At 45.0% G+C, this 22,791-nt stretch overlaps 1 long non-coding RNA gene and 1 pseudogene across 1 annotated transcript in view; one reads left to right on the forward strand and one right to left on the reverse strand.

Annotated features, from left to right (window-relative positions):
* LOC118528404 (uncharacterized) overlaps positions 1–22,791 on the reverse strand; it is a 51,503-nt gene that overhangs the window by 4,491 nt on the left and 24,221 nt on the right. The window contains exons 2-5 of the long non-coding RNA XR_004913630.2: positions 16,203–17,612; positions 10,898–10,943; positions 6,487–6,621; positions 5,591–5,712 (exon numbers count right to left, since the gene is read on the reverse strand). This is a non-coding gene — a long non-coding RNA (uncharacterized LOC118528404). The remainder of the gene's footprint in view (positions 1–5,590; positions 5,713–6,486; positions 6,622–10,897; positions 10,944–16,202; positions 17,613–22,791) is intronic.
* LOC118528399 (guanine nucleotide-binding protein G(I)/G(S)/G(O) subunit gamma-12 pseudogene) lies at positions 19,189–19,391 on the forward strand (annotated as a pseudogene).

The following is a 22,791-nucleotide window of genomic DNA, read 5'->3' on the forward strand; positions in this document are numbered from 1 at the left end:
TATGGTACAGGAAAAAAAAAAATAGACACATAGATCAATGGAACAGGAGAGAAAGCCCAGATACAAACCCACAATTATATGGTTAATTGATCTTTGACAAAAGAGGCAAGAATATGCAGTAGGAAAAAGACGGTCTCTTCAACAAATGGTGTTAGGAAAACTGGACAGCTACATGCAAAGGAATGAAACTGGACCACTTTCTTACACGACACATATCATATACCATACACAAAAAGAAACTCAAAATGGATTAAAGGGGCGCCTGGGTGGCTCAGTCAGTTAAGCGTCTGACTCTTGATTTCGGCTCAGGTCATGATCTCAGGGTCTTGAGATGGAGGCCCGTGCTCGGCTCCATGCTTAGCATGGAGTCTGCTTATTCCTCTGGCTCTGCTCCTCCCCCTGCTCGCACTCTCCTTCTTTCCCTCTTTTTCTCTCTTTCTCAAATAAATAAAATCTTTTTTTAAAATGGATTAAAGACCTAAATGTGAGACCTAAAACCATAAAAATCCTAGAAGAGAGCATAGGCAGTAATTTCTCTGATATCGGCTGTAGCAACATTTTTTCTAGATATGTCTCCTGAGGCAAAGGAAATAAAAGCAAAAATAAACTATTAGGACTACAACAACCTAAAAATCTTCTGCACAGCAAAGGAAACAATAAAAAAAACCAAAAACTAAAAGGCAACCTACAGAATGGGAGAAGATATTTGCAAATGACATATCCAATAAAGAGTTAGTATCCAAAATACATAAAGAACGGATATGAATCAACACCCAAAAACCAAATAATCCAATTAATAAATGTGCAGAAGACATGAACAGACATTTCTCCAAAGAAGACATCCAGATGGCCAACAGACACATGAAAAGATGCTCATCATCACTCATCATCAGGGAGATGCAAATCAAAACCACAGTGAGATATTACCTCACACCTGTCAGAATGGCTAAAAACAAAAAGTCAAGAAACAACAAAGTGTTGGTGAGGATGTGGAGAAAAACGAACCCTTGTGCACCATTGGTGGGAACGCAAACTGGTGCAGCCACTCTGGAAAAGTTTGGAGTTTCCTCAAAAGGTTAAAAGTAGAATTACCCTACTATCCAGTAATTGTATCATTGGGTATTTACCCCCACACACACACACAAAAACACTAATTCAGAGAGCTATGTGCACCTCTATGTTTATTGCAGCATTATTTACAATAGCCAAATTATGGAAGCAGCCCAAGTGTTCATCAGTAGATGAATGGATAAAGAAGATGTGGTGTATATATATATATATATATATATATATATATATATATATATGAATGAAATATTCTCAGCCATAAAAACAATGAAATCTTGCCATTTGCAATGAGATGGATGGACTTAGAGGGTATAATGCTAAGTAAAATAAGTCAGAGAAAGACAAATACCATATGATTTCACTCATATGTGGAATTTAAGAAACAAAACAAATGAACAAAGGAAAGAAAGAGAGAGAGAGAAAATAAGAAACAGACTCTTTACAGAGAACGAACTGATGGTTACCAGAGGGGAGGTGGGTGGGGGATGGGTAAAACAGGTGATAGGGGTTAAAGAGTACACTTATCATGATGAGCACTGAGTAATGTATAGAATTGTTGAATCACTATATTGTACACCTGAAACTAATATAACACTGTATGTTAACTATACTGGAATTAAAATTTAAAACTTAAAAAAAAAACTTGCCTGGGGCACCTGGGTGGCTCAGTTGGTTAAGCTCCTGCCTTCAGCTCACGTCATGATCCCACGGGCAGCCTGCTCAACAGGGAGTCTGCTTCTCCCTCTCCCTCTGATCCTCCCCCCTGCGTGTGTGCTATGTCTCTCTCTCTCTCAAACGAACAACAAAAACCCCAAAAAAACTCTCCTGTCTGAACATCCATCTCTGTGTACGTAGAATGACAAGGCAGGCTTGGGTAATACTGAGGATTGCTTAGAGTCCTGATGTTCCATTATTTTTATCCAGTATGATGCCCTCCTGACTCCTCCATGAACTTCACTGCCTTTGTGATCCAAGGCATACAAGCAGGAGACATGGTGGAGAGCCAGAAAAGAGCCCAGCACCCCTCACCAACATAGGTACCAGCACTTGTGAGAAACTGCAATGAACCAAACTGGCTAGAGGCGGAGCTCTCCATTTAGTTGAGAAAGAATTAGGCTGTATGTTGAGTTAATGGTCTAATTAAATATTATCATTCAGCAGTGTATCACTGACCGTGTTAGGTAAATAATACTCTTTCAAATATCAATAGCCTTGGCCAGTGATGAGTGACTCACATGTGTACAATCATAATTGCCTTGCTTCTCATCTAGGAGAAATTAATCTGAGTGTGACAACATAGTTTAGGCCAGAAACACTCAGAAATTCAATCTAATAGGGGCGCCTGGGTGGCTCAGTTGGTTAAGCGACTGCCTTCAGCTCAGGTCATGATCCTGGAGTCCTGGGATCAAGTCCCGCATCGGGCTCCCTGCTCAGCGGGGAGTCTGCTTCTCCCTCTGACCCTCCCCCTGCTAGTGCTCTCTCTCTCTGTCTCATTCTCTCTCTCAAATAAATAAATAAAAAATCTTTAAAAAAAAAAAAAAAAAAAAAGAAATTCAATCTAATGGGCTTAAATTAATTAAAATAAGGCTTTGGAAGATGCCTCTCAAATCTAGGGCTGAAGAAATTTGTTCACAACCACAAAGTTGTAGAGATTTATTTCCTTAATAAAACAACCATATAAAAAAATGCATCATTTTGCTCCCAAATGCTCAGTGGCATTTAAATCAGTAGCAAACTCAATCCTTAGAGGGTGTTTAGAAACTTGCTTTCCTGACTACTGCTCCATCTCTCAAGTCCTTTGGATACTCCCAGCTGGACACAAGTCTTTGAGATCCAGGCCAAATGATAGCCCTGGAAAGGCAGTGACCCTGTCAAAGATCAAAGTCAGCTGATAACAGGTCCTTGGCGGCAGGCACAACTGGCAGGAGATTTAGGCCTTAGGAGCTCCGTCTGCAAGATGCACCTGTGCTTCCTGCCACCACCAAGCCTCCTGGCCCCTGAACCACACAGCTTGTACCACTTACTGCTGAGCCTTGAGAACTCCTGCATGTTCGTGGCATTTGTCCAGAATCATGAATCTTGACCATCTCCAAGTCTACTCTGACCTGTCCTGGACTTCCCTGCTGTGTCTTATTTCCCTGGCTTTGGACTAATCTTACCTACCCTTTAAATCCAATGCTGACCCTCTATCTCTTATCTTTGCTTCCATTCTACCTCCATTCTTTTTAGGTGTTCAGTGGCCCCCTAGGGCTAGAAAGTGTCCTAGAGCATTACTGGGAACAGGGTTTCTTATCATGGAAGAAGTCTCTGAAGCAGAAGGACTTCAAGCATACTGCTCAGAAGCGAATCATCCTTCCACAGGGAGGTGCCTTAGAAATGATAGAGCAGAAATGGGCCCTCATCCCTGTTCCTGCTTCTGGTCATCTGCCCCATACAGGACATCCATATTTTATTGGCCCCGCACTTCCAGACCAAACACCAGCATAGGAGGGTTGTCAGCGTGTCATAGGCTTTGGGCCCTTGGTGAACACAGAGCCACCTGTCTTTTCCATTCCTTCTATCTCTCTCCTCCTCCCAGGGTCCTGCTGCCTTTCTTTTGGAGTCTAGAAATACAAATTATCTTATTCCACTCCTTCATTGCAAAAGTAGAAGTTCCTCCAGTCAACAAAAATTTATTGAGCACTTACTATTTGCTTATACCTAGACAAGATACCAAAATCCTTGCTCTTGTGGAGCTAAAATCTAGTGAGGGACAGAGAAAATAAGATAAATATTAGTATTGCCAATGGTGATAAGTGCTTCAAATATACATAAAGTAGGAAAAGAAGATAGGAAGTTGCCAGAAATAAAGGGATGGTGGTACAATTTAAAATTGTTTTATGCTGGGGATGCCTGGGTGGGCTCAATTGGTTAAGCGTCTGACTTCAGCTCAGGTCATGGTTTCGGGGTCCTGGGATTGAGCCCCCTCTGGCTCCCCACTCTGTGGGGATTCTGCTTGTCCCTCTGCCTCTCTCTCTGCTCATGCTCTCTCAAATAAATATATAAAATAAAATAAATAGAATAGTTTTATGCTAAAAGTGATATTTTGTGAAGAGTTTTTATTTTTTAAGCAAGGTCTGGACCCAAGGTGGGGCTTGAACTCACAACCCCAAGATCAAGAGTCGCATGTTCTACTGACTGAGACAGTCAGGCACCTCTGAAGGTGATATTTTAACAAAGACTTGAAGGAGGTGGAGTGTGCACCATGCAGATATCTGGAGAACAGGAGCAGATCTAAGATTTGTGGGACCTGATCTTTAAACCATTTGGAGACCCTCTTTAAGAAAAAGAATATAAAATTATCAATATAAAATTAGATGTAAGAACTTAGAAAGGCCCATGTAAATGAAGGGTCTGAAGCTTATGCTCCATTAGCACAGTAATAACTCTGCCTTGCTCGGGGACCAGCATCCACGCACCCACCCGGAATGGCACGTGCGAAAGGAGGCATGAGCATGCGCAGTGAGTTAGGCATGCACAAAGAGGCCCTGGTAGCTGGAGCAGAGCCAATGAGAGAAGAGCAGTGTGGTCTGAGGGAGCTGGGGCCAGATTCCCGGGATCTGGGCTTTACTGGTTGGGATGGGACCCACTGGAGGGTTTTGAGAAGAGGAGTAACATGATGGACTTCGATTCTGAAACAATTTCTCTGAGTGCTATTTTGAGAATAGACAATATTTTGAAGTAGGTCAAAGATGGAGGCAGAGATCAATTAGGAGCCAGTTAGAATAATTTAGGAGAGAGATTCTGGTGGCTCAGACTGGCTACCTCTAGTAGCAGAGGTGTGAGAAGTGGCTGATCCTGAACATGCTTTGAAGATAAAGTCCCCAGGATTTGCTACCAGATCAGATGGAAGGGTGAGAGAGAGAGAGAGATTGTCATGTAGCTCCATTAACCGAGACCAGGGGTGGGGGGAGGTGTTTTGAGAGCAGATTTTAAGTGGAAGGTTAGAGTTTGATTTTGAACATGTTAATTTTGAGATGCTTACACACCCAGAGGGAGAGATGGAATCTGCAATCCAGTCTGGAAGAGATCTGGGCTGGACCTAATAACTTCTAGAACCTGGATTAGACATGAAGGGAGGTGATATGTAGAGAAAAGAAGTGGCCCTAGATTTGAACCCTGAGGCCCCCTGCAACTTAAGAGTCAGGGAGGGAAGGGGGAACTGGCAAATGAGACAGAGAAGGAACAGGCAGGAGGCAGGAGAAGAGCCCAGAAAGAGCGATCCCCTGGAAGCCAGGTGAACAAAGTATGTCAAAGAGGTTGAAGTGACCAAACACTTCAAAGGCCGCTGATAGGTCAAACCTGAGGACTGAGAACTGATCACTGATTTTAACATCCCGTGGAACTCACTGGTGATCTCGGCAAGAGCAGGAGGCATAGAGCCATGTGGATCCGGAGCTCAGCAGAGTGAAAACCAAACCACCATGAAGCCTTCAGCCTGGTGTGTCTGGCTGGCTGCCTTCAGCCATGGTCAGCAGCTCACCTGGTCTGGCCCCCGGGACCTTCCTCCTTCACCCAGCACTTGTGGGCTGTTCTTGCCTCCACGTTCTTTCCAACCCTGGACCAACACTTCACCTACTGGAAGCGCTGGGATTCTGGAATCCCCTGTGTGGGAAAAGGAGACAGACAAAACAAGAGAGATAAAGAGAGAAAAAGAAGGAAGCTTGAGACAAAATGAGTAAACACTGCTTTCCATTACAGCGCAAATCACCTGTCACAGGACGCTGTCCGTCACTGCAAAGAAGTGCAAGTTGGTGGGAAAACGGCTAACACGACATTTTGTTTATCAGTTTACAAAAGGACTTTCCTTTCGTTCAAGTAAAAATAGATTATCATTAAACTAATGTGCCTAGTTTACCAGAAAGAACCTGAAGGCCAAGAAGAGGCTGCCTGCAAGTTTAAAGTATGTGTCTTTGACTTAGCACCGTTCACCTGCAAACGACGTAACACACGTACAAGAGGGACCACACCACGGGTTAATCTCTCTCCTCCTCACTTTTCTGCGGCTGTGGTTTACATTTTACTTTTACATGCACTATAAGGCCTACACTACATTGTTCCTATTTCTGTTCAGTCCACTGTCCTTTAAAGAGATTTAGATAGGGGCGCCTAGGTGGCGCAATTGGTTGGGCGTTGGACGCTTGGTTTCTGCTCAGGTCGTGGTTTCCGTGTCAGGGTCTTGGGTCATGGGATCGAGCCCCGGGTCAGGCTTTGCGCCCAGTGTGGAGTCAGCTTGGGTTTCTCCCTCCCTTTCTCTCTGCTCCTCCTCACCCACGTGCACACGCGTGCATGCGCGTGCTCTCTCTCTCTCTCTCTAATAAATACATCTTTAAAAGAATAGAGATTTAGATAATAAGAAAAAATGTGTTATGTATTTACCCACACAGTTGCTCTTCCTTCTCTATGTAGTTCCATATTTTCATCTGGTGTCACTGACCTTCTGCCTAAGGGACTTCTTTAACTTTTGCTGTAGTGCAGGTCTGCTGGTGATGAATTCCTTCCTTTTTTGTATGTCTGAAAAAAAAAGCCTTTATTTCACCTTTATTTATGACAGATACTTGTGCGAGTTACGGAATTCTAGTTAGCGGGTTTGACTTTGTTTTCATGCAGTACCATAAAGATGCTCCATACTGCTTTCTTTCTTTCTTTTTTTTAAGATTTTATTTATTTATTTGGCAGAGAGAGACACAGCGAAAGAGGGAACACAAGCAGGGGGAGGGTCAGAGGGAGAAGCAGGCTTCCTGCTGAGCAGGGAGCCCGATGCGGGGCTTGATCCCAGGACCCTGGGACCATGACCTGAGCCGAAGGCAGATGCTTAATGACTGAGCCACCCAGGCGCCCCTCCACACTGCTTTCTTGCCTGCATTTTTTTTTCCAATAGGAAATCTGCTGTCCTCTTTGTCTTTGCTCCTTTATACATAATTCCTTTGGCTGCTTTTAAGGTGTTCTGTTTATCATTGATTTTGAGTAATTGGATTACAGTGTTCCTCAGTGTAGTTCTCTTCATGTTTCTTATGCTTGGGATTTACTGAGCTTCTTGAGTCTGTGAGTTTATAATCTTTATCAAATTTGGGAAAATGTTGGCCCTTGTTTCTTCAAATATTTTTTTTTCTGTTCTGCCTCTGAAGCTGATCTTTCACTGGCTGAGGAGGCAATATATGTCCAAAATGTTCTGGGGGAAAAAGGCATAGGTAGTTACCAAAAAAAAAAAAAAATCTCAGGCCTGGAAGCCAACCAAGGGTGTTCCTGCTGGGGCTGCAGCAGCGGGAGGGGACCCAGTGGAGGTGGCCCCCACGGCACCATTTCGTGTGCTGACCACCCAGCCCTCTGGCTGCCAATGTCAAAGGAGCACCACGGTGCCCAGTGCCCCCCCCACCTGGCCCATAGTGACTCTGTGGCAGATTATGTGTTGGGGCTTTCTTCCTCATCACCTGGGTCGGGATGGTGGTGGCTGTGGTAATGGATGTCCAAAATCCAAAGCAGGTGGACCAGGTTCACCACCACCTACTCCCCGTGGATAGCCGCAGCTACTGAGGAGCTTCACGAGGCTGAGCAAGAGCTACTCTCTGATGTAGGAGAACCACCCGCCCCCCACCCCCGCCAAGGTGCAACGTGGCTGGCAAAAGCAGCTACCAGCACAAGTGGACGCCATTGCAGGATGTCAAGATATGACCTGACCCCTTTGCCCTGATCTTCAGAGCCGCAGAGTCCTGGAGTGCCCAGGGCCCTGCCCTCTGCTGCCCCCTCTCTGTCTTGTACTCCCCCAGCTCTCCCTGCTGGGTACTGGGTCTCCCTCCTCCTGCCCATTCCCAGCATTGCCCATTTCCTGGGTGCCTGCAGAGCAGCCGGCCCCCACCAGCACCTCGGTCCCCACGAGGCCTGCCCTCCTTCGTGGGCTCTAAGCCTACCTCCCAGTCTCAGGCACTAATGGGAACTTTGTCCTTCTGGGGTGGAAGGGTGGCTAGGAGGGGGAGCTTGGCCCTTTGGGTGGGCACCACCTTTCTCTAACCCTCCCCGCAGTGGTTTCCATGGTGACAGGACCTGCCCCATAGTAGTCAGTAGATATACTTTGTAACTAAAGTGTTTTGTGGCCCCAAAAAATGTTTTAGAGTAAGACAGCTTTTAGAAAAACATATAAATAGCATGTAAACAACAGCCATTAAAAAGAGAGAGAAAAGAAAACTTAAAAAAGAAGGAAAATGATAGATAAATATGAAAGAAGAAAATGTTTACACACTGGCAAAAAAAAACCAAACTAAACAAAATCAAAAGATGAATGACAAAGGGGCGCCTGGGTGGCTCAGTCGGTTAAGCGTCTGCCTTCAGCTGAGGTCATGATCCCAGGGTCCTGGGATCAAGCCCCGAATCGGGCTCCCTGCTCAGTGGGGAGCCTGCTTCTCCCTCACCTCTGCCTGCCACTCCCCCTGCTTGTTCCCTCTCTCTCTGTCAAATAAATAAATAAAATCTTAAAAAAAAAAAAAAGATGAAAATGACAAAAAGAAGGGAGAACACACATGCAGCACATAGAGCAAGGGGCTAATTAGCTTACTACACAAGAGGATATTTACAAATAATAAAATTAAGAAAGATAGACAGGAAGAAAGGAAGAAAGAAGTAAAGAAAGAAGCAAAGGAACAAAGGATATAAAAAAGTAGTGCACAGCAAATAAGTAAATGGTTAAGAAACTTGTAAATGTGTTCAACTAATGTTAAAGACATGCCCAGTCCCATGTATCATTTTTTGCCAACAGATTGTCAAAGATTAAAAACTTGGTAATGACCCACCATCAATGTTTGCAGGGTTAAAGGCACAATACAAATGCACACCCACATATCACATAAATACTTAAGATTATAAGCCAAGCAAACTCTTTAATAAAATACATTCCTTTCTCTTCCCTTAATAAATATATCTCAATCACAATCTGAAAGGCCAGGTTCAAGTTTAGAGTTGTCATACTCCTCAGACTTAGGCTTCTGCCCCAGATACAGCTCTCAGCCCCTAGTCTATCCCCTGCCCCTCCTTTTCCCACCCCAGCCCCATCCTCCACATGAGGCCTTAGATCTATATGTGTACCCCCCAGCCCACACATCCAAGCCCCTCTACACTCCATATATGGTTACCCCTTGGCCACCTTAGGGTCTGGGATGAGTGGACCAGCAGTATACAGTCTGGAAGATGGATCTGGAAAGAGCCTATGCAGACCCTAGGAGGGCTTAGGGCTCTTCAAGAAGGAAATTCTGGGGTCTCAGATACACAGAACATGGTTAATAGGGGTAGGGGTGCAGGCTCTAGGTGGGCATATCTCCTTGACCTCATAGGACACATGCCCTATAGGAAGGGCACAGCCAGAAGAGAGCCAGAATAGAACTTCCTACAGCTTAGACCCATGGCAGGAACCCCCCTGGCCCTCATCCCAGGGAGGTAGTAGATGAAGGGAAATAGGCAGGTTCATACACTAGTTGTTACAAATAAATCTGGGGCGAGGAGAGAGCAATTTGGTAGTATCTTCCAGAATCCAACCCGGCAGTTCCAGTTCTAGAAATGTGTCATCTGGACTTACTTGTAGAAGTGCCCAGTGGTGTGCGCATCATTATGTTCACTGTAACACTATAAAATCAAAAAGCTGCAAACAATATATCAACCACATGGTAAATGGGTAACTAAATTATGGTATACGCATGCACTGAAATATATTTTGCAGCCACTAAATAGGATAGGCTGGTGTGAAAAGAGCTTCACTATCTATTTTTAAGTGAGAAAAGCAAATTAGGGATCTGATGTGTAGTATGACCAACTGTGTACGTGCGTGTGTGTGTGTGTGTATTCTCCTTATATTTGTTAAAAATCTTTCTAGAAGGAATTACAAGAAACTATGAAGTTATTACCTCTGGTAAGTAAGAGCACGGATTGATAGGGGCAGTTTTTACTTTACACCTCTGTCTGAATTTGTTGTCATAGCAGTCAATACTTTCATAATTAAAACAATAACCAAAAAAGCATTGACTAGAACTTTTCAGGTGCATCCAATAACAGCCTAGTCTCAATCAGTGACAGCGACTGAGAACCTACCAAGTGTGGGCAGTGCGCTAGGCACGGGGTGACACAACCATGAGTCCGAGAGTCTCCTTTTCAGTCTAGTGGAATTCTGTTCAGCCATTTGCAGCCAGTTATTTCTCCTTCTTCATTTCCAAGGTGGCAGGAAACCCAGGAGAAAATACGTCACCCACTGAAGTGTTTCCTTCATGGATTTCCCTAGCGGGCTGCCAGTATGCACAGTGGGTCATTGGCCCCTCTAACTGCTGGTTCCCACACAGCTGGCCCAGGGCCCCTCAGGCTCAGGGAGGAGCTCTGGCCCTGACCTGGCCTAGGCTCACCAATGTGGGCAGTAGATCAGAGGATTTTTCGTTTAGTAGAAAAACAACTCAAAGTCAACCCTTCCTGGCAGTGAGTAAATATCAACATCTACAATTCAGAGAGAGGCCCAAGTTGATGATCTCTACCCAGTCATGAGGTCCTCCATGGCTAGTTCTTGATTATTGGTCTGGGAGCTCTTGGACCTCAGGAACCAGACTGGATTCGTTTCTGTATCCCCCGATGCCTGGCACAGTGCCTGACACACAGGAAATGCTGCTCAGATGGTGGCTGTCCCCTCCCCTGGCCATATCACACCTCCTTTGCAAAGAGTTGACTGTCCCTGGCCTTCATTCCTTTGGATTTGGAACACTCACCTCCCTGAACTTGGTCCACCCCCTGGCAGAATCTGCAATATGCCTCCATGAAAACTCACCAAATGAGAACTCTTGATGACTTGCTTGCTTCACTACTGAGAGCTTCTAGAAAATTTAGAAAATAAAGATTACTAGTCAAATAAGATCAAAATTATATTTCTCTCCACCCTCTTGCTCCAACAGGACCCCCGGGGAACCTACCCCCCTGGTGGATCTTCTGGCCTCCGATTATAGATTGATTCCAGCGTACCCCACTTCCTCAGCCTTCTTACCCCTTCATAGCCATCTGCCAAGGCAAACCCAGGCCTTTCCACTTCAGCACTCGGCACTGGCTGTTGCTTTCTCCAGGCTTCTAGGGGCCACCCAAGAGTTTGCCTCAACCCCTGGGGTCCTTGCCAGGGTCTGAAATCCATCATCCTGAGAAGGTACCCTCAAGTCAGCTCTTGCTTAGCCAGACTTCTATCGCAGCCCCAGGATCAAGTACCTGTTGCCTGAGCAACCAGCCTTGTTGACGACGCCATGGCCAGTTTGGTAATGAGCTGCCTGGTATTCCCTTTATCTCCTTCCTTGCTTTTTCAAAACCCTCACTCTTACTTTCCCGAAACCCATCTCTCCCCACTCCTGCAAGCTTTGTCTCAGGCTCCATTTTCAGGGGAAACTGGGCTAAGGCAGGGATCTTGATTTGACCTGCTCTGAGAAGAGAGGCTTTCTTCCTGGCCTTTGGACTGGGGAGTACCCAGAGTAAGTCCTTCTAGCCTAGGGCTGAAAAGGGAATACCCAGCTTTTATGGAAACAGGTAAAAGGTTAGGAAGGGTAACATAAAGCCTAAATAGACATTTAGCAGGTTCAAAATACAGTCCGTCCCTGAAATGACACAGCATTTTTTTTTTCATTGAAAACAACTTGGGCATAATACTTAGCTGAGGCACGCCCAGGCAGCAGAGGGGAGTGAAGGAGAAGGGCCAGACTGTCCCATAGGCTGGCGTGGTTCACAACCTATTGTGTCTTTCTGCTGTTGTCATGGCCATTGATGCCCCAGATCCTGCCAAGAGTATGGTGAACTGGGGAGTGAGGAGGGAGTAGGCGAACCTGTTTCAGAATTTTTAAGAGGCTTTAGTGGTTGGAAGAGCTGCATGGCAAGAAAGCAGGAGGGGAGTGCTCATTAGGCAAAAGCTGGTGACCATCACACCCAAGTTCCTTGAGACTTCAAAATCACAGGCTTGGCTGTACATCTGTGGAACCCAAGACCTCTTCCAAGAATGGCTTTGTATTCAGTAGGAGAGGAGGGGCCTTGTAAAGGAGACAAGAACTCACCATGCCCTGCAGGGGAAAGAAAGATCTTGGGGTCTTAAGTTGGCAAACTTTAAAATGACTGTTTGGAAGAGGCCCTGATGGCATACTTTTGAAAGGGGTCACCACATTTGTCCAGTAAAACATTGACTCTATCCTATTCTCGAGACTCCACTTTTCTTTGACTACTGTCAGGAAGCAGTCTCCTTATGGAGAGGCTCATTTGTTCATCATACTCAACCAGAAGTGACCAGGAAGTTCAAAGTCAAATGATAGGTCTGGCTTTGTATCTCATTTTTGAATAATAAAACCAATTATTTCTTCTGGGACTCCAACTCAGTGTTTGATAAAGATACAAGATCCAAAGGGAAATCGGGGATCTTGAGCAAAAGAAGTTCAGATTAAATTTTCACTTAGTGTAAGATGCTCCTGATTCTACATCATGGTCCTCAAGGCCAGAAGAACAAAGAAAATATAAGCTAAGACGAATGAGAAGGGGCCATGCCCTGGTGCATGGCACTGTTGAAAGAAGGCAGGAAAATGACAGTTGCTGGAGCAAGTGAATGCTGGAAAGATGGTTCTCAATCCTGGCTGCACCCTGGAAAGGCCCAGGGAGCTTTAAAAAAAAAAAAAATGCTGATGTCGGGTACCACTCCCAGAGATTCTGATTTAATTGGTCTAGCAGAAGTCCTGGTCCTTAGACATTTTAAAAGCTCCTCAGGTGAGGGGTGCCTGGGTGGCTCAGTTGGTTGACCTCAGCTCAGGTCTTAATCTCAGGGTAGTGAGTTGGGCTCCACGCTGTGTGTGGCACCTACTTAAAAAAACAAAAAACAAAACGACAACAAAAAAAAACTAAAACAAACCACAACAAAAAATAAATAGACGCTCCCCAAATTCAAACGCGCAGCTCAAGGCTAAGAACCCTATGTTAGAGGAAAGATACTTCTGTTCTTGATTCTCTTTGTCTCCAGCTGTTACTTTTCTCCTCATTTTTAAGTCTTTCCCCCCTCGTTATTGGCCAAGGCGGCTTGCTCCAGAGCTCAGGTGGGTTGTGCTGACGGGTCACGTCCGGGAGTGGAAGCCAGCTCTCAGGGCCTGCTTTCCTACCCACCTGTATAGGAATTCAGCCCAGGCCTCCCAAACCCCAGCTTCCCCTTTGCCATGCTGAGTAGAATAAATTCCCACCCTCCTGCCAGCACGTTGCCTACAAAATAATGCTTGGGGGAGAGTGCCTTGCATAGTCCAGAAAGTTTCACTGGAAAGAAAGACAGAAAAGGGCAATTTGAGGTCCATGCAGGCAAAATTCTCATTTCCTTCTTAGTTTACGTCTCGGTCAAGAAAAGCCCTCAGCAGGGATGGTTGAGGGCTCTTTCCCCACTGATAAGCCTGCACCCACAATACTGGTCTGGGGCAAGGGCAGGCTGAGCAGCTGAAGCCGTTAGGCTTATTGTGCTTTGAAAAGCGTATCAGTCTTCTTTCAGGTGCAGATAAACTATTTCTATGGAGACCCATTTGGAAATGTGAAAGCTCTTTGTAGAAAGGAATAGTTTCTACAGAGTTCTGCATTCTGGATTGCTATGGCTTTTACTTCCTGGAGAACTGATTACCTTAAAAAAATTGATGGGATCCTTTTTAGTTTATTTCAACTGAAAATGAGCCATAGACTTCAGAGGCTGAAGAGATAAATGTTTTTTTCTTTAAAACAGAACTCATTTGGGCCATTGGATTGTAGGGCTCTTGAATCAGGTGTACATGAAGTGCTGGTAAAGGTAGATTTTACTGTCCGGGGGTGGTACTGGCTAGGTAAGCCATCACGCAAAGGCCATGCTACTTCTTCCCTTTTGAGTAAGTCCCCCAGCGATGGTCACACCTAAAAAGGCAATGGTTATTGGGAGTTTGGAAAGGACAGCCCACCTAGGGGGTGGGGGGAGGGATAAGGGGGAGGGCCGCTGTGGGTCTGCTTCTCTTCACTCTTTGAAGCCACACGGGCCTTAAGAACAGTCTGGAGCAATGGTTCTCACACCTTCACGTGCACCAGAATCAGCCCTTTTCTGATTTGGCGGGTCTGGGGCAGGGCCTGAGGATCTCCGTTCCTAACACGTTTCTGGGTGACGCTGAGGCTGCTGGTTTGAGACCACACTTTGAGACCCACTGACCTGGAGAAGGGAAGCTGAAAAGAAGGTTGCACTCTAATGCTGGAAAACTCCACCGCTGACACCAGCTCCCCCTCCCCCAAGGGCTGTGTCACCGGAGGCCAGAAAGAGAACAGGCTCTTCTTAACCGACAAAAAACAGATGTCTGGTTCTTTTTAGGCAGAAGTAGTTCAGACAAACACCACCAGATACTAAAAGAAAATCATGTTAGTAACATCTTTTTTTTTTTTTTTGTAACATCTTTTTATGGTGGTTTTAAAACACCATTTCTAGCCTCTGGTTTTGGGCCACTACCCCCACCATGGTCCAAGGCCTGGAATGCCTTTCTGATTCTCCTCCAACACCCCCCCAGAGCGCCCCCTGCAGGTGGCCTGACAGAATCTCAATAACATCTTGGCAAACAGAAGTTTCGAAGTTTTGGTAGCATTTAGAGTTAAACAGGAGTCTTAACCCCAGTGTTGCCACTAACTAGCTACATCTCTTCCTCCCTCTCTGGGCCTTGGCTTCCCCATCAATAAAAGGAGGATTGTGGACAAGATGGTAAGAGTGAAAATGATAAAAGTTTTGATTTTTATAGTTTCCTTGGCACTGGCACACATATTATCTTCGTTAATCCCTGTGAAAGAATTTTTATTCCCTCCCCTTTTTCACAAAGAGAATTGGAAAACCACAGTCACTTTGAGGACCCATATAAAACATAGCCACATAGAAACTTCATGAAAACTACCACGGAAGACATGGTCCCTTATGTTACTCAGTGTCCCTTGTATAATAATTGATGTTTAAAATTCCTCCTAAAGTTTAGTGCCTGATAAACATGTCCCTTCAGAAGACATAATACGCATCGTTTTACAAGATAGAATCAACTTCATAGCCCTCTATGTTTTTCTTTTTTTCCAGCTGCCAAGAAGCTGAGAGCTAATTATGCCAAGATTGTAATAACCAGGGCGCCTGGGTGGCTCAGTTGGTTAAGCGACTGCCTTCGGCTCAGGTCATGATCCTGGAGTCCCTGGATCGAGTCCCGCATCGGGCTCCCTGCTCGGCAGGGAGCCTGCTTCTCCCTATGACCCTCACCCCTCTCATGTGCTCTCTCTCTCTCTGTCTCAAATAAATAAATAAAATCTTTAAAAAAAAAAAAAAAAAAGATTGTAATAACCAATTTAAATCTCAAATTCGGGGTAACCTTATCTCTCACATCCTCTATATCCTCATGCCTTAATGTTTTCTTACAGAGATGACCTGTGATTAGGGTGACAGTGTAATTTACCATCTCAATGGGACCCTTTCCAGAGTAAAAGGGAACAATGTTAATAATTACGCCAGGGAGACAGATGAAAACCAGGACAGTCCCAGGCAAACTGGGAGAGGTGGTTACCCTACTTATGATTAGAAATAGAATGGGTAAAAATTATACACAAAGAGTACTCAATTTGACCTTGTAGGTGCAGGAGTTTTGGGTCTCATTAAACTCAGTAAAGTCACACAGTGAAGATAGATTATCATTCATAGGAAACAACAGCAAGGAAAAAAAGGCTCTGAATGTATTTCAGACTGAGGAGGGAGAGGGTGTAGTGCTGAGAAGTTTCTCCCTTCAAGCATGCTTATACCACTTCATTTCCTGAAGCCTCTGCCTCCTAGGCACATGGAAATATGTCCTGTGGCAGGTGGTAGGTCTCAAGGTCCTTAGAAGAGGGGGCTTAGGCAAGGCAATCTGTGTAGAAGGGAAGGGAGGCTTCAGTCTGAACTGTGTAGCTCTTTACTGAAGATTGGAAAAAACTGTCCATCTCAAAGAATGGGATGGTGTTGACGGAGGTGGTGGGATGGAAAAGCCAAAGTCACCAGGCAGTCCTGCTGTGTTGCAGAGCTTGGCCCCCAACATTGGCCTGCTCACACATTGATAAGCTCCCCCCTCTCCACTCACCCCTGCTGAAGACAGGACTGGTCATTGCGGGTCCACGGAGGCACAGATGGAGACCACTTGCGGGTTGGTGCTCTCAACAGACAACCAGGTGCCCTCGTTCATACCCAGACACACTACCTGATGCCTTTCCCACCTTCCCCTTCTGTAGTTACAGAGGCTGGGGAGCTTGTTGCCTCCAGGGGAGTCAGGGGTGAGGGGTGGGCTGCTCCAACACCCAGAGTCTTGGGTGTTACAAGAGAAGCAGAGATAGATGTGCTCATGTCCAAGAGCAGGCCTGACAAACCAGCTGTGCAGGATCCAGCTTCCTGGAGCTCGGGAGTCCACAGTGCCCGCCCTCCCCGCCTCTCTCAGCCGCACCCACTCAAGCTCCGCCCTCTGACTCCCCCGACAGATGGGGGGGGCTCACCCAGGCGGCGGGAAGCCGCGGCGTCTCTTCCAAGAACTACCACTAGAGGTCACTCTTCTCCAACATCAGACGAGGCGCAGGGCAAGGACTAGCTCCGGCTCCGGCTTAAACTGCTCTGGGAGGCGGGCCAACTAGCCCTGGGCCGAGGTGCCGCCGGGGGCGGGCCCTCGCCCCAGGTGGGAAGGCCCTCCTCGGAGATCCAGCAAGCTCTGGGGTTGGCCCCGGGTGGCTGAGGAGAGGCAGCCCTGTGCTGGAGGCAGGGGTGAGATGCGGGTGGAGGAGGGGAACGGCCCATCTTCACAGTCTTTCCCCTCGTCCAGTCCGTTCCCTTGTGGAGAGAATGCTGTGCTCTGTGGGGATCCGAGGGACTGCCCAGTGGCAGGGCTGGGACTCATCAGATCCAGGGAGAAAAACTTTCTGCAAGAGATGAAACTCCCGGGAGCAACAAAGGCCGGTGCAGTCTGCAGAGCACACCAGCTAATGTGTGCAAATTGTAGGGTGCTAGGCACGCACAGGTGTCCACGCCTGGTTTCAGTGGGCCTGTTACTCTCTGCGGGTCCGGACACCGTGAAAGGGAGGCTCGGGCATCCTGTACGAGCCATGCTGGGCCAGGGCTCACAGAGAGGCCCCTAGCCTGGCTTGCCTGTGATTCCCTCTCCTTGTGCTCTCCTTTTCCAAGGCTTTTTCCCGGAGGCCCGGTTTTCCGTGTGACAGCGGTGGCTTCCGAAAGGCCATTCGACAGTCCTTAGTTTTCTGGTCACAACCCATTTTCAGCTGGAAGCCAGAGGGCTTACTCTGCATACAGATGGAGACACGGAGCTTTCAGGAGATGACATACCTTGCTGAATTAACGCAGAGATGGAGCTAGACCCCAGGCTGGCTCATTCCCGAGGCCTGGCCGCCCCTTCTCACAGGAGAGCTCCTTACCGTCCTCAGCAAAAGACACAGTGCTGAGGAGAAAACTGCCGGGGCTGGAAAGTTTCAGACCAGGCAAGGACTCAAAGCTAAAAAACAAACAGAAGCAAGCATTACCGCTAAGCCCCACAAGCAGCCCCTGAGTCACTGGGGCAGAGCCAAACCACCCAACATCCATGAGCCCCTGGCTTGGTCTGCAGAGGGTAAACAGATCAACCGCTTGCCTCTATCAACCCAAGTTCTTTCTCTCTTTCTTTCAACACATGGATTATTTTATTTTCAGGACTTTTTTTCTAACTCAACATTGCCCTTTGACTTGATTTTAGACTTCAATTTCATGGTCAAAGTATACATCCTGAAGGAATAATGAACTTTTCTTTACTAAAAACAAGGACAATAGTATTCTAGCTGATTCTTGTATTTTTTAAAGCATATTAAAAATGTATCCCCAGAGCCAAGAGGCATATCACCACCTTCAGAAAAAATGTGTATCCATCATGGATATTGCTTAATAATGGATATCTGTGATGGATACACATCTCTGTGTCAATAATAGTAAACGTTTTCCATAATGGAATGTCTATTTTTTAATTTAAAAAGTAACCTAAATGTAGTTTAATTAATTCCATATGTAACACCCAGATATGAGCTGGGTTGTTATCTGTATAGGACATTTTTCGAATATTTACATCTATATGTAACCATAGATTCAAAGAATGTGATTCAATTATACCTTCTATTTTCTATTTTTATTATTTTTTTAACTTTTTTTTCTTTGTGACTCCCCTTCACCCATTTTCACACCCCGCTAGCTCCCCACCTCTGACAACCACCAAACTGTTCTCTGTACCTGTGAGCTTGATTTACTTTTTTAGAGTCCACATATAAGACAGATCACACAGTATTTGTCTTTCTCTGTCTGAGTTATTTAACTTAGCATACTGCTCTTGAGACCCATCTGTGTTGTCTCAAGTGGCAAGATTTCACTCTTTTTTATGGCTGAATAATAGTCCATTGAATACACATATACCACAATTTCTTTATCCATGTATCCATCAGTGGAAACTTAGGTTGTTTCCATACCTTGGTTATTGTAAGTAACACTACAAAGGACATGGGGTACATATATTTTCCAGAGTTTAGTGTTTTTGTTTTCTTTGGATAAATACCCAGAAATGGAATTGCTGGATCATGGGGTAGTTCTATTTGTAATTTTTTGAGGAACCTTCATACTGTTTCCCAGAGTGGCTGCACCAGCTTGCATTCCCACCAACAGTGTAGGAGGGTTCCCTTTTCTCCACATCCTCACCAACACGTGTTATCTCTTGTCTTTTTGATAGCAGCCATTCTGACAGGCCTGAGGTGATCTCTCACTGTGGTTTTGATTTGATTTCCCTGATGATTCGTGATCTTGAGCATCTTTTCATGTGTCTGTTGGCCATCTGGATGTCCTCTTTGAAAAATGTCTCTTCAGACATTAGAACCAGCTGCGGAGTGATTTTGACAATCATGAAGCCCTGGCTGCACCCAGACTCAGGAGGTCAGCCCCTCTGGCCTGGGATCTGGAGAGCGGTGGAAAGCTCCAGATTCATTCCACCACTTACAACCTGAAAACAGTGGGCCACAGGAAGTCTTCCTGGTTTCAGGTAAAAATAATAACTGAAGATGTGGAGCAAAACAGCAAGCACCACCAGCATCATCCAGGCAAGGACAAGTGTGCGGCATTTGAGAATGGAGCCTCCACTGAGAGAGTAAAGGTTTCACAGGTGTCCTACTGGGAGGAGCACCCCAGGAGCGACCCCTTGCTGATAGGGATAGCAACCTCAGAAACCCCTTTCAAGGATAAAAACACTTGCAATATCTTATAGAGGAACAGTGAAACAGCTCCTCGCCTCCTCTCAACAAAGCAGATTTTTTAAAGATTATTTATTTATTAGAGAGAGAGAGAGCACGATCAGGGGGAGCGGCAAAAGGAGAGGGAGAAGGAGACTCCCCACTGAGCAAGGAGCCCGATGCAGGACTCAATCCCAGGACCCCGGGATCATGACCTGAGCTGAAGGCAGATGCTTAACTGACTGAGCCACCCAGGCGCCCTCAACAAAGCAAATTATGAGCAGCTCCTTGGAAGAAATTTACCTTCAGCTTATTTGGTAACTGCTAATAACTAAAATACTCTAAGTTGGGAGGGGGATGTCTCTTCAGATCCTCTGCCCAGTTTTTAATCAATTGCTTTTTGTTTGTTTGTTTACTATTGAGTTGTATGAGTTCTTTATATATTTTGGACATTAACCCTTTATTGGATATATGATTTGCCATATTTTCTCCCACTCAGTAAGTTGCCTTTTCATTTTGTTAATGGTTTCCTTTGCTGTGCAGAAGCTCTTTAGTTTGATATAGTCCCATTGTTTATTTTTGCTTTTGGTGTTTTTGGTGTCAGATTTTTAAAAAATCATCACCAACTCTTGTGTCAAAGAGCTTACTGCCTGTGTTTTCTACTAGGAGTTTTGTGGCTTTGGGTCTTATGTTTAAGTCTTTCATTCTTTTTAAGTTAATTTTTGTGTATAGTGGACCAGTTTCATTCTTTGGCATGTAGCAGTCCAGTTTTCCCAACATCATTTATTGAAGAGACTGTCCTTTCCAAATTGTATATTCTTAGCTCCTTGGTCATAATTAATTGACTGTATATATACATGGGTTTATTTCTGGGCTCTCTATTCTGTTACACTGTTTTATGTGTCTGTTTTTATGCCAGTACCATACTGTATTATAGTAACTTTGTAAAAGAGCTTGAAATCAGGGAGTTGTGATGTTTCCAGCTTTGTTCTTCTTTCTCAAGATTGCTCTGGCTGTTCAGGGTCTTTGTGGTTCTATAAAAATTTTAGGATTGTTTGTTCTATTTCTGTGACAAAATGCTATTGGAATTCAATAGGGATTGCACTAAATCTGTAGATTGCTTTGGGTAGTGTGGACATTTTATCAATATTAATTCTTTCAATCCATGAGCATGGAATATCTTCCCATTTATTTGTGTCTTCTTTAATTTCTTTCCTTATGTCTTATAGTTTTCAGAGTACGGGTCTTTCACCTTTTTGGTTAAATTTATTCCTAGGTCCTTTACTCTTTTTGATGCAATTGTAAATGGAGTTGTTTTCTTTCTGATAGTTCATTGTTAATATATAGAAATGCAATAGATTTTTACATATTGATTTTATATCCTGCAACATTACTGAATTAATTTATTCTAAGTTTTTCTGGTCAAATCTTTAGGGTCTTCTATACATAATATCATGTCATCTGCAAATAGTGAGAATTTTATTTCTTCCTTTCCAATTTAGATACCTTTCATTTATTTTTCTGGTAGGACTTTCAGTAATATGTTGAATAAAAGTGGCATCCTTGTCTTGTTCCTGATCTTAGAGCAAAAGCTTTTAGTTTTTCACTGTTGAGTATGATGTTAGCTGTGGGCTTGTCATATATGGCCTTTATTATTTTGAGATACACTCCCTCTATACCCATTTTGTTGAGAATTTTTATGATAAAGGGATGAATTTTGTCAAATGCTTTTTCTGCATCTATTGAGATAATCATTTGATTTTTATCCTTCATTTTGTTAATGTGGTGTATCACATTGATTGATTTGATTTGAACCTGCCTTACATTCCTGGAATAAATCCCACTTGATCATGGTGTATAATCATTTTAATATATTGTTGAATTTGGATTGCTAATATTTTGATGATTTTTGCATAAATGTTCATCAGGGATATTGGCATCCTTGTCTGGTTTGTAATTAGGGTAATGTTGGCCTCATAAGATGAGTTTGGCAGAGTTCCCTCCTCTTATATTTTCTAGAAGAATTTGAGAAGGATTAGTATTAATTCTTTGAATGTTTGGTAGAATTCATCAGTGAAGCTATCTGGTCCTGAACTTTTGTTTGTTGGGAGATTTTTTTTTTTATCACTGATTCAATTTCATTGCTAGTAATCAGTCAGTTCAGAACAATTTATGTAAACCAGTTCGTGTAGGGGATGAATCTTGTAGCTTAAACCTGCCCTAGCTCTTGGTTGTCTCTCAGACCTGTGTGCTCATCTCAGCACCCTATTATGTTTTTAAATAGCTCCCAGTAGTTAAGTATCTGCCAAGACCTGCCAAGGGGAGGATCTCGGCACCTAGCTTCAAGCTGATTGAAACTAGACCCTCAGGCAGCAACTCTTGAAAGTGTGCAAATACACAGAGTCCTGGGGGACCACAAGCAGAAGCCCTGCTGCCACCAGAGCCAGGTAATCTGGAAGCATCCACCGGAAGGCAGTCACAAAGATCGGGGCTCCAGGCAAGTGTTTAAGCTCTTGTCTGGGAGATAGCAGCGAGCTGGAGCAAGGCTGAGGGAGAGTACCAAGCTGGCATCTACAGCCTGTATTCCTTGAGAGCAGCTCTGTGGGCCACCGAATATGTATCAAACCTGAAGCCTATCCCTCAGGCCAAAGCTCCAGGTTAGGCAAAGAGGCTCTTTCACAGAAAGACTGCTTGTGTGCAGGGTCCTGGGGATGGTAGCCTACCAACTGTCTCTCTGATTGTTGCAGTCCCATGCAACCCAGGAATGTAAGTCCCCTGGCCACCAGAGCCAGGAAATCAAGGGCCATCCCCTGGGCAGCATCCATAAAAATGGGGGAAGCAAACCTAAAAACCAGGAAATATAAAAACCAGCTTTTAAAACTATGTAAATGTATAGAGTCGTGTAGCACCCGTTAACTAAGCCCCACTGGCCATGAGACCCAGGCCACGCAGAGGTGTCTCCTGCAGGCAGCTACAAAAATCAGAGCATAAGACAAGGGTATAAGCTCCCTTTTGGGTGACTCTGAACGTTATAGTCTCAGGAGACCAGGAATGTAAGCTCCCTTAGCTTAGAGGGCCAGACAATCAAGAGGTATCCCCTGGGCAGCAGCTGTAAAAATCGGGACACCAGACACATGTAAAAAAAGAAAAGAAAAAAGAAAATGTCCCTTCCAGGAGATATTGGTGCTTTGGTGTGTGGTGGAGGAAGAACACAAAGATGGCGCCCACCCATCTCTGGCCCTGGAGAGTGTCCAAGCAGGCTCTGAGACGCTTGCCTCTCAGGCCGATTCTTTAATATAAGCAGGTAAGCAGCTTTACCTTAAGTCTGGGCACCCTCGATCTACTGCCTCTGAGCTGGGCCTGGGGTGGGTGAGTCCGAGGGTGCGAGCCCTTTGGGACCCGTTTCTCACAGGGATACAGTCTTGTGGGTGTCAG

This window comes from Halichoerus grypus, chromosome 1, assembly GCF_964656455.1.
Source record: "Halichoerus grypus chromosome 1, mHalGry1.hap1.1, whole genome shotgun sequence".
Classification (NCBI taxonomy): Eukaryota; Metazoa; Chordata; class Mammalia; order Carnivora; family Phocidae; genus Halichoerus; species Halichoerus grypus.